The sequence below is a fragment of the Thermobia domestica genome, chromosome 3 (assembly GCF_964235325.1).
Source record: "Thermobia domestica chromosome 3, izTheDome1.hap1.1, whole genome shotgun sequence".
NCBI lineage: Eukaryota > Metazoa > Arthropoda > Insecta > Zygentoma > Lepismatidae > Thermobia > Thermobia domestica.
In genome coordinates, this window is record NC_137456.1 from 243,430,503 (window position 1) to 243,447,649 (window position 17,147).

Here is a 17,147-nt window from a genome sequence, read left to right on the forward strand (position 1 = left end):
TGGTAAGATGCAATTTCGTTCAGGTGTTTCCATTTTTCTGATCACCATCTGTACATACATATTTCACATACTATAATAAAGTACCGTGAAACCTCCCTTCACAGACACGTCCCAATAATAAACACCTTCATAATACAGACATATTTTATATGCTACAGTAAAGGACGGTGAAACCTGTCTTCACGGACATATCTCAACAACAAACACCTGTAATACAGACATATTTCACATACTACGATACAGTATGGTGAAACTTCCCTTCACGGACACCTCTCAATAAAGGAAACATTCAGAATAGTTTGGACGGGCAAAAGTAGGTGTATACTTAAGGGATAGAACCCCCCCTTTTTACGGACACTCTCCAATAGACATGGAAAGTTTTCTTTTCTCCCAACGTCTTAGTGTCCTCTTCTTAACCAACAGGGACTATTATTTGTGCATATGTAAAACAGAAAATACTTTCTGCAATTAAATGTATATCAGATACAGTACAGTAGACAGAAAATTACTTTTCCAAAATGTATTTCTCGTTAAGTTAATGATCTAATGAACCACCACACACAACGGTTACAAATTGAACTGGGAATAGTTATTTTCTTTGTCCAAAATCAATTTCTTTCCCCCTGGGAATACTACGGTAGAAACCTTAGATGGGTAAAAGCAATGTAAAGAACCGATCGTAAGAATTCTCTGCGGAACCCTTTCTTTCCCTGAAAAATTCACTCCTTTTTCTTTCCTACCACTTCAAAAATAAAGGAACAAATGTTTATTTTACAATAAAATTTCAACAAGGGCTATATCCCCTGTGTTTCGAAAATACCCTTAGTAATTCGACCACTGAGTGCAGTATTTCGATATTAGACTACACTTACATTTATAACTAATACACAAATTACTGACTGCTTCTTATAATTACTGCATGTGCTATGAGTAATCTAAATTTGTGTAACCTCTCAGTAATGAACACATCTGTTTTACTGACAGATGATCATGCCCCGTGGGTGTACACTATTAAGAGATTTCCAACCTTTCAGAAGTTTTAAACAATAGTATTTGATATAAACCTACAAGAGTAGTAGAATAGAAACCCAACAATCAAACAAAATATGCTGAGGTGGGTCAGCCCGTAGCCAGAACACTAACAATAAGCCGAGATCATTTTGGGGGGAACTAACTTGAATTGCTCTATAATCATGTATACATAACAGCAAATAAATGAAAGTTTCAGGATGCTGAAGTTGGCCCCAGCGAACCTGAACCCATCCTGATAGTCCCCTAACTACACAGCATAAAATGAGGTGTTGAAACAACACAAAATGACTACCACTTTAGCGTGTTACTTGTGTGCTAATTCAACACAAAGTCTTTTATTTATTTATTTATTTTTTTACAGGCTAGACTGAAGGGCTAGCTGCCTTTCAGAGGGTTACGCCATCTTTTAGGAACGAGACTTGATGGTTAACTAGGGAATGGGTATGTTAGATGGGCTAAGTGATTTTAATCTTTATTAGCAACAACATTTACATAAGTAAGTAATTTTGAAGGTAAAGACTTAAGGAGCATTAATCCTTAACATTTGGTGCAGGTGCATACACAAAGGAAAATAAACATACAGTATATTTTAAACCAAATAAACGATAACAAAATGATAACGATGATTAGGTATAGAATTCATGATATTTACAAGTATAGCAATGGGCATGAAAGATGTGGTGAGGAGCATACACAGGACAACACGTGGATTATATTAATTAGACAAATGAGGTTATCTTCAGTTTAGGGGCTGCTCTAAGTAATGATGAAAACGAATGAGGCTCATGTTAATAAATAATGGTAATCACTGTGCTAGAAATGATGGGTGAATGAGAGGAAGATCTTCATGAATGACGTAATCTGTGATGATAAGTAAAGCGGAGTCTAACGGTGGTAGAGTATAGTTAATTAATGTGAACAGAAGCGAAAGTAGAGGATGATAATAACGGTGAGGTGTTGGGTGGAGTGCTAAATAGCGCATTGTGTCCTGTAATAAAGGATGTCGTTTTTCGAAGCGTTTGGTGATAAATGTTAGCCGCAGCTTTTCTAGGTAGCATTGTAAGGTCGGAAAAGTAATTTTGCGGTATAGATCCTGTGTAGGACTAGGCAGCATAATGCGGAACGCTGTACGGAAAGCATGGCGTTCTAGAATTAAAAGTTTATTGTAGAACTTAGTGGGTGCAGCTATCCAAGCAGTAAATCCATAAGTCAGGACAGGTCGTAAGAATACCTTGTAGGTATTTAGGATGGTGTGTGCTTTAAGGCCCCAGGTGGTACCAGTCAATCGTTTCAATAAATTGAGTCTATTATAAGCTTTTGTAGTAATGGTTTTCAGGTGTTGGGACCAAATAAGGTGGTGATCATAGGTAATTCCCAAACAGTATTACTGATTTGAGTAGGCACCCCATCACCGTACAGAGAAAGATTGCGTGGATTTCTGCGGACTTTGGAAGTTCTTCTGGGTGGTAAGAATATCATGGCTTGGGTTTTAGCTGCGTTGATAGAAAGCCGCCAAAGATTGCACCAAGTGTGAAAGCGATTAATAGCAGTCTGTAACTTAATGTTGAGCTGCTGGATAGTCGCTCCAAGTGCGAGAAAAGCCGTGTCATCCGCATATTGGAAGAGATGGACCTGATCTGGCAGGCGGAGCATATCAGCTACATACAGAAGGTATAGTAAAGGAGACAAGGCTGACCCTTGCGGTACTCCAGAGAACAGAAAGATGGGATGGGACAAACTGCTTCGTACTGAGATATAGGCGATACGATTTGTAACGAAATTATAAATGAGACGAATGTAGGAGATAGGTAGCTAAAATTGCAGAAGTTTGTATATGAGCCCATGGTGCCAGACTTTATCGAATGCTTTCTCCAAGTCAAATAAAACTAAACAGGAAGGATTAGCTGAATTATAATGCTAAGTAATGAGCGTTGTGAGTCGAAGTAGTTGATCATTTATAGGGAAAGCTGGTCGAAAACCTGCTTGTGTGACTGGAAGTAAGCCGTGATCTGAGATGAAAATATGTAATCGTTCAACACTTTTTTTACGTTTACCCGCCTAAAGGGTTGCGCCCTTTCTTCAGGGGAGAGGTTGGATGGTATAGGAGCATCAATTTTAATATGAGAGGGTCTAGGTGTTGTTTAGTCATCTTTATTTAACATTTTATTAAGTTTACTCAGGGATGGGCATCAATTAAGTGGGGCAATTTTCATGTGCCATGGATGCTGAGGAAGATCGTCTGGCTGACATATAAGTCGTAATCGTTCCTTAACTTCGGTGCCTGAAATAAAGAGAAAATACCAAAACACAGTTGCGGTGATTCAGGTTCATCAGGAGCTATAAAACATACTGTGCAATCACAGAAATAGAGGGTAAGCAAGACAGGAGGAGTGGTAGATGTCATGAGGGTGAAGTGCTATGGCGCCACAACACATGGGTATTGTTAGTAAGACGAATGCTGTTAGCTTCTGTTCCTGGGGCGACTCAGGAACTAATGAAGACAAAGGCAGCCCTGTTAGTGGTTGATTTACTGTGCATGAGATGGATAGATGAGCGGTGAAACTGTGCCAGGATGATAAATGTCGAAAACTTCCGGATCGACGTTCTCGCGGCCGAGGTTCAAATGATACAGGGTCATCAGATGTTGTAAAGGTGTCGGATAATAAACAGCAGGGGTATCGAAGTCTCTATCATAGCGGAGAATGTTCAGGAATATTGGATGAGCAGTTTCAATGCGTTTTGTAATGTATTTTAAGCGGAGAGTCTCAAGATGGGATAAGAGCGGTGGAAAATGGATACGGTCGTAGAGTAGACGGGTTGGGTAGGGGAGCTGGATACGAAAGGCTAAACGAAATGCATGGCGTTCGAGTATTGCTAATTTTCGATAGTACTTCGGAGGAGCTGGCAACCAGGCTGTGTGACCATAGGTTAAGACCGGACGCATGAAAACTTTGTAAGTGTTTAGGAGTAGATTTGAATGTAGACCCCACGTGGTACCAACTAGTCGTTTCAGTAAGTTAAGTCTGTTTTTGGCTTTTCCGATGACAGTGAGAAGGTGCGGTGTCCAAGTAAGCTTGGAATCGAACACAATGCCTAGATACTTAAGAGTGTTATGGATGGTGACTGGTGAGTTATCAACATGAAGTCGTAATAAATGAGGATTTCGGTGTACTCGAGATCGACGATCAGATGGTAAGAAGATGATAGCTTGCGTTTTAGTAGCATTGATTGCCAAACGCCAATCGTTGCACCAGTCAACAAATGTGTCAATTGCCTGTTGAAGGCGTTGTTGGATACCAGCAATTGTCCGTCCAGCAGCGAGAAATGCAGTATCGTCAGCGAATTGGAAAAGTTGTATACCAGGAGTGGTTGGTAAGTCGGAGACATAAAGCAAATACAACAGAGGAGAGAGAGAAGATCCCTGAGGAACGCCAGAATTAAGGGATATTGGAAATGACAGAGCATCATTGATCGATATGTAAGCAAGTCGGGCGGTGAGAAAGGAGTGTATAGTTCGTATGTATGAGAGAGGTAGTTGGAAAGAGTACAGCTTGTATATAAGACCCTGGTGCCAAACTTTATCGAATGCCTTTTCAAGATCGAATGTAACCAGACATGATGGATGACCCTGGTTGAATTGATTGTATATAGAGGTGCTGAGACGTAGCAGGGGGTCCAGAATGCTGAAATTGGGGCGAAATCCTGCTTGATGCAATGGTAGAAGAGCGTGAGCCTGTAAGTGATCGTGGAGACGACGCACTAAGATACGTTCAAATATTTTGCTGAACATGGACGTCAGTTGTATAGGTCGATAAGAGGTAACGTCAGAGGGCGGTTTATTTGGGAAAGAGTAATACTTTTGAGTACTTCCAAGTGATGGGGAAAAAACCAGTACGGAGTATAAATGTATAAATAAGGCTTAGGATGGTGAAGACAACAGGAGGAGCGTTTTTAATCAGAGTATAGGTAAGCCCGTCGAAGCCTGGTGCTGTATTCGTTCAACACCAAGCACATCTCCTTAGAGCATATCAAAAATACCTCGTTACTGGCTGTGAGTATTTGTATTGTTTATTCGCTGGTAGGAGCAAAGCTTTGCAAAATATATTTCACATTTGTGGCAAGTAACTAAACACATTCTATGTTTTCTGTAATCAGTCACAATAATTTTGTTATAAATCTTTGAATCATCTGATACCAGTTATACAGATAGCAGTGCTTCCATCTGTCTTCTTTATCCGTTATTCTTGTGTCTTAGCACATATGAACAGAAGATGACAGAACTGTTGCCTATGTAACTCTTGTCAGACGATACACAGGTTTACAACAATATTATTGTGACCGATTACAGAAAACATAGAGCATTATTCGTTACTTGGCTCGTTAAGTGCCAAATATACTTCGCAAAACCTTGCTTATATTAAATAATGCCAATGAAAATACCAATGAAAATTCTCCCAGGTATCAAAGAGTTATTTGTGATGTGCCCGGAAGGTGATGTGCTTGCTGCTGAATTAACACACAACTAACATGCTAAAGTGGTATTAATTTTATGTTATTTCAACACTTCATTTTTTACAGTGTACAGGTCTGAGGTGAATCAGCTGGGAGACTATATGAGATGTGAATATACAACTTTTCTTACACTCTTAAGAAAAATAACGAATTTTTTTCTGGTGAAATATCTGGCAATTGGGGATGCCACATTTTCACCGGAAATTTTGCAGTAATTTCACTGGAATATTGCAGGAATTTCACCTGAACTTTAGATATTTCATCGAAAAATTTTAGTGATTTTGTTGAAGTATTTCCATGAATTTCACCTCATTTTCATATATTTCATCGAAAAATTTGCAATAATTTCACCGGGATAATTCCATGAATTTCACCTGAACTTTAGATATTTCACCCAAGATTTTGTAGTAATTTTACCAGAATAATTCCATATACTTAACCTGAAGTTCTAGATATTTCACAGAAAAATTGACATATATTTCAACGGACATGTATGATGTTACTTGTTAATATTTCTTGTCTTTAGTTCGTAGAAAATGAGAAAAGGTGATATGAAAATATATTAATTATATTGCCAAAGGAACAGAGACGTTATTATGTGTGCAAAAATACAAGGTCATATTTTGTTTAAAAACGCTATAGGAAAACAAATCAAATAATATGAAACATAAGCATATATTGTTTATTGTTGCAAATGTCCACTAGTTTTTGCATTTTTCGTAATATTTGACCTGATGATGCTTTTATTCGATTTAGCGCACCAAGAAATCTATACATAGACATCTTACATCCCTATTTCAGGCATCAAAGGAACTCCGTTATTTTCGCCTCCCCTCTCCAAAACATTCTTCCCCTAGAATTTTCATGGACTCTTCGGTTTTGTAACCCTTATGTCTAAGGCGACGTATTACTAAAGTTTCGTGAATGAAGGAATTCTTCATTCTTAAAAGCCTCTTTTATTTGTACAATCGCTACATATTTAAAAATTAAAACAATATCGGAGCACGAGCCTTCCCCTTATTTCTCTATATCTAGAACGTTTAAGATCGATAGTTTTTCCCTCTAATTGGTTGAATTTACACAAAAGCACTTCATTTGTGCAAAAACTCGTTCACAATTTCGTGTCACACTTGAATCGCTTTCCTCGTAAGTGGAAGATCCGGGTAATTCTTAAGCATTAGCTTCGTAAGTTAGCAGTTCATACGCAGCAAAATATGCCACATGAAACTCTCATATTAGCTGGTTGTTATTAACCACGCGTCATTAACATTTCAGGCTGCTCGAAATTAAGGACCTGAACGTAAGTAAAGTAGTTAGAAGATCATTGTAACATTGGCAAAAATCATCATCTTGGATCCTGAAGATGCTTACTGTGAATCACTTTTCAAATGAAACATGAACTGTCGCGTGCACAACAACGGTTAAGAACTAGTTATCTTTATGTGATTTCGTGTTTAGTTGAGAACGACCAATGAGCATGAAAGTGTTCTGAACAGCGATGATTTAATTTATTTACTTGTAGTACTCTTTAACAAGCTTTGAAATTCTTTACTGGCTCGTACTTTTACCAAAGGAATATTTTTATCGGTACTGAGTACGTGCTCAACTACACCAATGGCCTTAAGACACATTCTTCCACGTCAAATTTCCAAACTTACGAGAGCAGCTACAAACAACATATATGAAGGTGGCGTAACTACTAGCAAAGAAACGTAACGATTTAAAAATGAAACGGCAAAACATTGCATAGGAGTAGTTAAATACGACCAATATATGGTAACTTAATCGCTTAAATTTTTGCTGACTTCAGTTGAGATTTCTTAAAATCAAATTCAACAAAGCACCGAAACAAAAACAATTTTATAATGGAGGAGCTCCATAACCTGTAAAGTGAAATAGAATCAACTCTTATCCCATGGCCGAAAATGTGAAAAATCGACTTTTTCCACATATCTCCAATTTGCCATATTTATGAAGATAGCCGAATAAACGAATACAGTTGAGTTATATATCTACTTATATATGTATGTTCAGTATCATTAGATTTTTTTCTTAAAAATGAAAAAATCAAGTAAACGTTAAATAAATGTGAGGTTTTGTACAATATACCAAAAGCAAGCACAAGTAGTTGACTGTGTCATGCATTGTACATACATATATTGTACAAAAAACACTTGTGTTTAACTTTAACTTGATTTTTTTTATTTTTAAATATGTGGGTTAGTTCACTGTTGCACTAACCCCCTCAATTATACCTCAGTCAGTGCGGAATTTCTAATGGACGATGGAAAACGTTTTTTAAAAGTGTTTCTACTGCTTGACTAGATTTTCTAGATAACTACTTTTCAAAGAAAATTAAACAAATTTTACCCGAAAAGTGCTAGACCTCAGCAGAAAGGAAGTAAATTGCCTTCCACCGCAAAACCATATTATTTTAACCGGTTTTAAGTAAGAAATAAGTACGTTTCAAAGCATTCTTCAAATTATTTTGATATTAAACAAGAAGAAATAATAAAAAAAATAACATTTTTTAAGTTAATCTCTTTCATACAGCTTAATACTCATTCCATTATTCGAAATATGTGAACAACTTCAAACAGCTCAAAAGAGCTTTCGTAAAATGCTGGATATACTGTTCCAAAGTACTGAAATTTCACCTGACATGTCCGTACTTGTAAAAGACCTGTAAACCTTATGGTGAATTTTCTGCGAAACCATCTGAATTTTTAAGAATGTAAAATTCGAAATACATGTTGAAATATTATCATTCTTGCTTTATATGATCCAGTATTCAAACCGGAAATGTAAATTTCAACCACTTCCGGCCACAATAGAGGAATTAGATTTATTCCGGTAATCCGCTAATGAGCAAAACATTTGAATCAGCTTTACATCCCTCAGCATACTTTTTTTTTATCCTTTGTTACGCATTGCTCTCGTAACAAGAGGAGTTTTCTGTCCAAATCTCGCGTTTCTATATATATAATTACCTCCTCAATTTCCAGTGAAATACTTTCACTCTTCCATACAGTACTATATATTGCCCTCCTAGCCCTTCCAAAAGAGGAATTATCGAAAACATTGAAATATGTGTCTCCCCTATTTTTAATTAAGAATTTATGTAACGAATTTCACACTCTCATCTTAAGCGAATTCTTGCATTAAGTATTTTCTGAATATATAATGTGAAATCTTCGTATTACACAAACTGCCCGTTACCCTTTTCAGAAGTGGAAATTTCAGAGTTGCTTATTTACGTATTTACTTATTTTTATTTAACAGTAGATATACCAATTCTCATATCTCCAACTTAAACATATCTTCACAATGGGCATTTTCTCGATAAAGAAAGGTGAATTTAGATATTATAGTAATGACCCTCTTTTCTCCGCTTTGGTGCAGTTATTTATGGAAGGTCCCATTATCATTATATGGAAAGTCTCATTATACGTGTTCCATTATTTGTATTTATGAGTTTATGTACTGGATTTCACGTCTGTAACTTAAGGAAATCCCCTCATATGGCATTTTGTGCATAAGAAAAAAAGGAATTTTCAACATTGCGAAATTAGCTCTTTTCCTCCCTTAGAAGTAGATTTTTAAGAAAAATGAAACACCTATTTCCTAATTCTTATTTGAGAATTTAGAAACTGAATTTTCCATCTCCTACTTAACCGAAACTCCACATTCGCCACTTTGAGAATAAATAAAGGAAAATTTCAATATTCAAGAGATTGTCCCCCTTTTCCCCCCTTAAAAGCGAAATTTTCGAAAACACTGAAACATGTTTTTTTTTTATTCTTCTTTAAGAGTTTATGCATTGAATTTTACATCTTCAACTTAAGTAAGTCCTTACATTGGATATTCCTTCAATAACGAAAGTTATATTTGGAGAGTATAGAAATGACCCAACTTAGATTCGGAATTTTGGACAATAGTGAAGCACATATTCATTTTAAAAGTTTATATACCGAATTTTATATCTCTAACTTAAATGAATCCTCGTATTCCGCATTTTGCGAATAAACAGAAATTTCAATATAATTGAAATTACTCTTTTTATCCCCTTAGGGACATAATTTTCAGAAACAGTGAAATACATATTTCCTTATATTCCATTAAAAGTCTGCGCGGTGGCTCAGTAGTAGAGCGTTCACCTCCGGTGCTTGGAGTCCCTGGTTCGATCCAAGCTCGCGCTTTTGGAAACATTAAGACAAGTTCCCTTATTTTTATTGAAAAGTTTATATGGGTTTCATCGCTCTAACCCCAGGGAAGATACACTATTCATGGGGGAAATTTTAAATTTTACTTTACCCCTTTTAGAATGAACATTTTCATAAAGCCTTGCTTCTGCAATAAGAGCAGTATTCTCCCCAAATTTCATTTTAATACCTACAGTAGTATGCCCTGGGTGATGATGAGTCACCCACTTCTATTCTTTTATATGATATTGTAAAAAAAATTAAATGAAATATTTCAGTTTAACGTCGCGCGATTATGCTTTTTTGCCTAAGGGAAAGGATGATTAAGTCAAGTAAATAATGAGGGAAAAATTGGTGGAATGAGAAAGTGGAAGCAAGCAGGAGTACCCCGAGAAAACCCACGGACACGATGTTGTCTACCACAAATAGATTTATCAATTTTCGCAATTGTATCCCTAGACTTAGGTCTACTGAGTGTGGAGGTAAATCTATCCCTGATTAAATGTATGTTAAACAATATATAGGCCTATTTATAATCATTTACTCAACGGTGACTCTACAAAATCTTAACCTGTAAACTAGGATGAGATTCGAATCACATATGTCTGTATGAAGATCGAATCCAGATCCACACAAGCAAAGCATTTATGCTGACCACTTAAAAATTTTAAAAGTTAAATATAAATTTGAAATTCACACATTAAAATTTATCAAATTTGTTTTGATTTATGTTCTTTTGCCGTAGAAATTAACCGAAATGTTTATTCAGTGTAAGTGAAAATGGCAACATCTCAGTAGCAAGAGCAAAATTATTTTTTGTTTTCGAAACCAAGGTTTCTTGTAATGATGAGTGCAACATTCTCAAACAAAATATACACATAGTAAGTACTTTTTTTAGTGTTAGATGTGTTCCAATTGTGTGCCATAGGTATTGATGCAGTATTTCTTCCTTATAAGATTGGCTTATCGTCTAAGCCTAAAGACAAAGAAACATTTCCACATACAATATATATATATATATATATATATATATATATATATATATATAGATAGATAGATAGATAGATAGATAGATAGATAGATAGATAGATAGATAGATAGATAGATAGATAGATCAACAATCAGCAAACCATAATAATTTATAAATTTTACCAAATTGTAGATATTTTATATATAATTTGAGATAACTTCAGAAGCTAATATACATACAAAGCAAATACTTCTTACAATTCATCCATATATAGAACAACACTGTAGAAGTCATTAACAAATTCTTGTTATTCTAACTATGTTAGACACGATCAATAATTAAAAAGCATTCACAATCACATCAAAAATAATAATTTCGGTCCCAACAAGTATTATTATTATTTTAGTAAAAAAGAACGTCTCGAAAATTTCAATTTCATCGGGATCAAATGTCGAAAGTTTGAGATTAAGATTTTGTTATCTTTCTTAATCTTGATTTTCATTAAGTAAAACTAGTCAAAAAATCACGAAAGTTTTGATTTAAAAAAAAAACTGTCCACACACACCTCTCTTTGGAAAGCACGGAATTCTCATCCGTAAATGAATCGAACAAATGTGATTTAGGGTTTGGTTAACTAAAATCTTTGTTTTAGACCAATATGAATTTCTCTATTCTAGTTTCAAAAATGAGCACCTTTGAAAAAAAGAGATTCGCAAAGTTGTTTTGAACAAAATGATACATTACTAGATAAAAAATGCAAACAAACGCAAAACAAAATGCAAAATGCAATGCAAAAATTATATAGTAGACGTTTGCTATGTGGCCAACTTCAAAACAAAAATCTCCATAAATAATCAGTATGAATATTAAAAAACTGCAATTTTGCCAAGGAAATGCAGTCATCTATCAAGGACTTTAAAAAAATAAAACTGTAGGCCTGCCTTTTCACATTTGTGTAATCATTTATCAGTGAACAGGAAAATAAGTTTGTCATTTTTTTAAGAATTAGGTCTATGTTTTGCTTTAATGTTTCGTTTCTCTTAGAATTTTATGTATTCATACAGTATGGTGTATTTTATATTTGCTGGAAATTATTAGGTAAAATTAATCTCAAAATATGTACAATATTTTTATTCTTGGTCTCCCTTTTTCTGTAATCATTTTTTAAAACGTACAACACAATACATAACAAATGTTATAAATCTTAGTCTGAACTGTGTAACCATTTCCTCTCTCCACCCCCACAACCCACCCAAGACAAAATTGAATAAATCCAAACATGTATTGGAAAGCAGGCTGTAAGGTCAGAGAGGCAAAACAGCCACACATCTGGATGAGTAAATTAACTTCCCGAGAATCTAATTTGGTTTCTGGCCAAAATACATATATGTATTTTATATACTATTGAGGTTATACTGCTGGTTTTAGAAATATAAAAGTCAAAAAATTAACAATTGTACATATATTTTTTTAATAATCAAAAATAAGAAACTAAACGCAATTTAGTTCAACACTTGTCTACTCCAAGTTGTGTATGTAATTTTTAGTTTAGTTCAAAATTACCTTAACCACGAGGACACAATAGTCCTTCTAGGGGGCGCGGTGGCTCAATGGTAGAGCGTTCACCTCTGGTGCTTGGGGTCCCGAGTTCGATCCCAGCCCCCGCCAAGTGAACTTTGTGGTGGACAAACACCGTGCTCGTGGGTTTTCTCGGGGTACTCCCGTTTCCTCCCACTTTCTTCATTCCACCATTTCACTCATCTCTCATTATCACCGTCTCCTTTAGCCTAACCGGCATAACCGTGGGACGTAAAACTCAAAGATTACAATAGTCCTTCTTCTTTTTGTTACAAAAAATGACAAATAATTATAATTATTATGTATGAAATTGTATGAACTAATACTCGTAAGATTCACACACACACACACACACACACACACATATATATATATATATATATATATATATATATATATATATATATATATATATATATATATATATATATATATATATATGTGTGTATATATATATATATATATATAAACTTATCTGCAATACGTATATTACTGGCAAGACTCAATTATATCGTCCGAAAACTATAGAAAATTGATAAGCTAAAAAAAATGAAGTTAAACTCACCCGGCAATTACGTCAACTGAAGCATCTGAGAATTTTTACATGGCGAGCCAGCAAACTCCCAGCATGCTCCAGTTGATAACAAGTGAAAAATTAAATTCGTAAAAACAAAACTACAATGCCGTGAAGTAAAAATAATAACCAAAGCAAGGGAACAATAACATAATAATAATAATAATAATAATAATAATAATAATAATAATAATAATAATAACAATAATAATAATATTTTATAAATGACTAGATTCTGAATACATTACATATCACCCTCCTCCGTCTGAAAAAGTTCAGATGATCAGGCTGAACTTTTTCAGGCCCAGAATGATACCAACCTTATTCAGAAAATAGACCATTAATATATATATAAACCATAATATATATATATATATATATATATATATATATATATATATATATATATATATATATATATATATATGTATATAGTAAATGAAACAACTACCAAATATATACAGATGAAATAAGTATTACATATAGGTGATTTTTGACGTTTTTTGTGGCCACAAAAGCAAATTATAAAGTGCAATTAACACAACAAAACCAGAGAAACAGATTTATATGTGAATTTTTATATATCTAGAAGTCATGCCAGACCTTCTTAAACCTTAAGGATCATTAACATGCATCCGAGGCAAGTAGCGTTTTAACAACGATACATGATAAGGAAACTTCCTATTTTGAGATTCATTGAATAACAAAGCTGTATTTTTACTCAAAAACGATTCAATAACCACGGTCCCAACCCATAAAGGCGACAAGGATTTATTAATCGCATCTTTCTTAGACGACAGAATATGAGAGCGATACAGCACTCTATCCCCTTCTGAGAATGTTACTGGAGTTACTCGTTTATTATAAATACGTCTTCGTTCATTCCATACTTTTTCCATATTGTGAAATACCTTAGACCAAATATCCTTGGCCTCTTGAGCTACAATATCGTTATCAGAAATATCCCACCTAGCCATCAAGGGATCAATGGGTTCTCTTCCCATATGCAAACGAAACGGGCTATATTTAAGTTCTGAATGAACTGCAGCATTAATGCCAAATTGTAATTCTTTTAAATAACTCGACCACTTGTCTTGTTTGTCATGAAAATAAATTCTTATAGCAGTTTTCAAAACCTGCACGTATCATTCCACGGCGTTTCCACCACGAAAATAGGGTGAACTGCGTATATGCTTAATACCTAAGCCATGCAGGAAGACCTGAAGGTATAACTTGTAAAATAAGAAGCCCTGTCTGTAGTAAGAGAAAACGCGAAACCAGATTTACAAAAAAATGTTATATAATTCGTTTGTAATAGTAGTGCTATTGGCCTTCCGCAATGGAATTAAATGCAAAAAACGTGTACAGTTATCAAGTACCAATAACACATAAGAATAACCAGAACTAGTTGGGAGAGGACCAGCCAAATCGGCAAATAGATGCCCATTAGGAATCTTATTATATTTAGATGTTAATTCCCCTTGAGGTTTGGCTAGTCTAGGTTTCGAAATTTGACAAGTATGGCAAGTGGTTACAAAAGACTTGATATCAGCCATTATATTCGGCCAAGTGAAAAGCCTACGAATTTTACACAAAGTTTTAAAATAACCAATATGATTGCTCATTAGCTGAAATTCATTATAGTAACTCATGATCATATTTCTCAAACACAAGGGTAACAATATTTTATACTGAACATTACGAGCTTTAGTTCGGTGGTAAAGAATATCATTTTCTATTCTATAATCACCCAACTTATTTCCATTATTAGCCACTTGTTGATATAAGTCTTTCGTGTCAGATTCATTTTTTTGATAATTCCTAATATACCGTAGGCTAGAGGCAAATCTCGCAAACTACATATAAAATTCTTAGCATAAACATCTTCATCCAGTGGTTCATCTAACGCATCATACAAATTTCTGCTATATATACGGGTGAGAAAATCCGGTATTAAATTCTGTCCCTAGGTAATATGTTCAATTTTAAAATTGAACTCAAAAAGTCTCTGAATTATGTTACCATAACGAGATACTTTCTTACGATTGCGTAACATGTACCAAACTCATATTGTCAGTAAGGGTAGTAAATTCATTTACCAAGAACTGCTGAAATCTAATCACCACATTAAAGATACTAAGCAGTTCCAGTTCAAAGATTGTACAATAAGCGTCAGCCTCTTTAAACATTTAGAGTAGAAAGCAACAGGGAGCATTGAGCCATCAGTTGTCTTTTGTGAGATTATCGCAGCCAGGCATTTTAGAGATGCATCTGCCTGAAGATAAAATCTCTTATTAAAATCAGGAACCTTTAAAATTATATTTTCTTCAAAGGCTTCCTTTATTCTTTTAAAGGCATCGACCTGCCTAGGCCCCCACTCAAATTTTCGTTTAGGAGATTTTAACTCAGTAATAGGCGACATTATTTCCGCATAATTAGGACAATGTTTCGCATAATACCCCAGAGCTCCCAATAATTTCTGAACCCCTCTTCTACAACGGGGGGTGGCAATTGACGGATCGCCTTAATACGCTCAGGGAGTAATGAAACATTACCATCAGAAAACAAGAAACCCAAATACTGAATAGAAGTTTGAAACAGCTTACACTTTTGAGGCGAGACCGTTATCCCTCAAGAACGCAATCTAGAAAATACCTCAAGCAACAAATTCTTATGAGATTCCACATCAGAAGAAGTTAGGACAATATCGTCAATATAGAAATCGATACCCTTTCCTTTTAGATCACCCAACACATCATACAAATCACGAGTAATTGCTTGACTTCCTATCTTTATTCCCATAGGGATTCTATTCCACACATAGGTTTGTCCCTCAAAAGCAAAGGCCGTGTAGGCCCTACTACTTTCTGCAAGGACAATTTGATGAAAACTCCGTTTGGCATCAATGTGTGATATTATCTTAGCGTTAGCTAATGAAGCCATACACTCTTCTCCATTAGGACAGATCATATTGTCACCCATTAAATGCTCATTTAATTTCGCATAATTTAAAACTACTCTACCTTCACCTTTGGAATTTTTAACAATGAAACAAGGACATCAGTAATCAGAATTTGCTTCTTGAATGACCCCATTACGCTTATATTCTTCTATAAATTTTCTCATCTCATTTCTGTGAGCTTTCGACAACGGATACTGTTTTTCACAAACAGTGTTATCCTTTAATTTTAAGTGATATTCAAAATTGGTAACCTTACCTATTTTATCTGTAAGAACTTCCGTAAATTCATCACACATATATTGAACAAACGAACTTAATGTAGGATTTGAAACAAGCAACTTTTTATCAACACCATTTATAATACTATTCATATCAACACTAGGAGCCAAGTTGGCTGCATTATCAACACTACAACAGTACATTTCATATTCCACTGGTTGAATGTCTGGCACAAACAGGTGTATAGGAAAACAGCTGTTATTTTTCTTTTGTCTTTTTGTTGATAAACATTCATTTTTCGCTGGCAAATGATAAGCATTCGCTGAATGTGTAGACTCTTGATTCTCATAATCATTAATAGATAAAGACCTCACCTGCTGTTTTTGAATGTCAGTGGCGTATCTTACCGGGACATCCACCTCACCAGAAATGCCAGAAATCAGGTTCCCCTCAGGTAGCCGAGAATGTAAATCCTTCCACTGTGCCCCAGCAACAGAATAAGCCGTTGTAGGCTTAGATCGACGATCCTCTGCATTGCTAAACATTCGAACAGCGCAGGAAGTATCTGAAGTGACAGCATCCCCCAAAAGAGCGTGTATTGGGTGCCCTTCATCGACAGACTTCCTGCAAGTAGAATCAAAGGCACCAGTATCCATGTTGGAAAAAGATCCAGGGGAGGATGGGGGAGTTGTTATTCCCGTGAGTAGGGGAATAGACAGTTGATAAGGTTGAAGTTTCAAAGATTTATTCTTAAAGTCCATGTAGCACTGAGCATCATTCAAAAATTCCAAACCCAATAAAACAGGAAATTCAAGTTCTGGATAGACAAATGAGCGCACACTAATAAGTTTGTTTTGTATTTTAAAACTGAATCGTACACACTTGTCTAACACAAGTTCGATATTATTAACTGCCTTTCCTTTAAATATTTTAGGAATAATTTTTAAGTTCATTTTTGTTTTCAAAAACTGAAACACCTCATTATTTATTAAATTGATAGAAGATGCTGAGTCTATACAAGCATGATATTGTTTACTAAACAGCTTAATTAACACATAAACACCTCTATTAGTCTCTTGTGAAATGGTACTGAAGCGT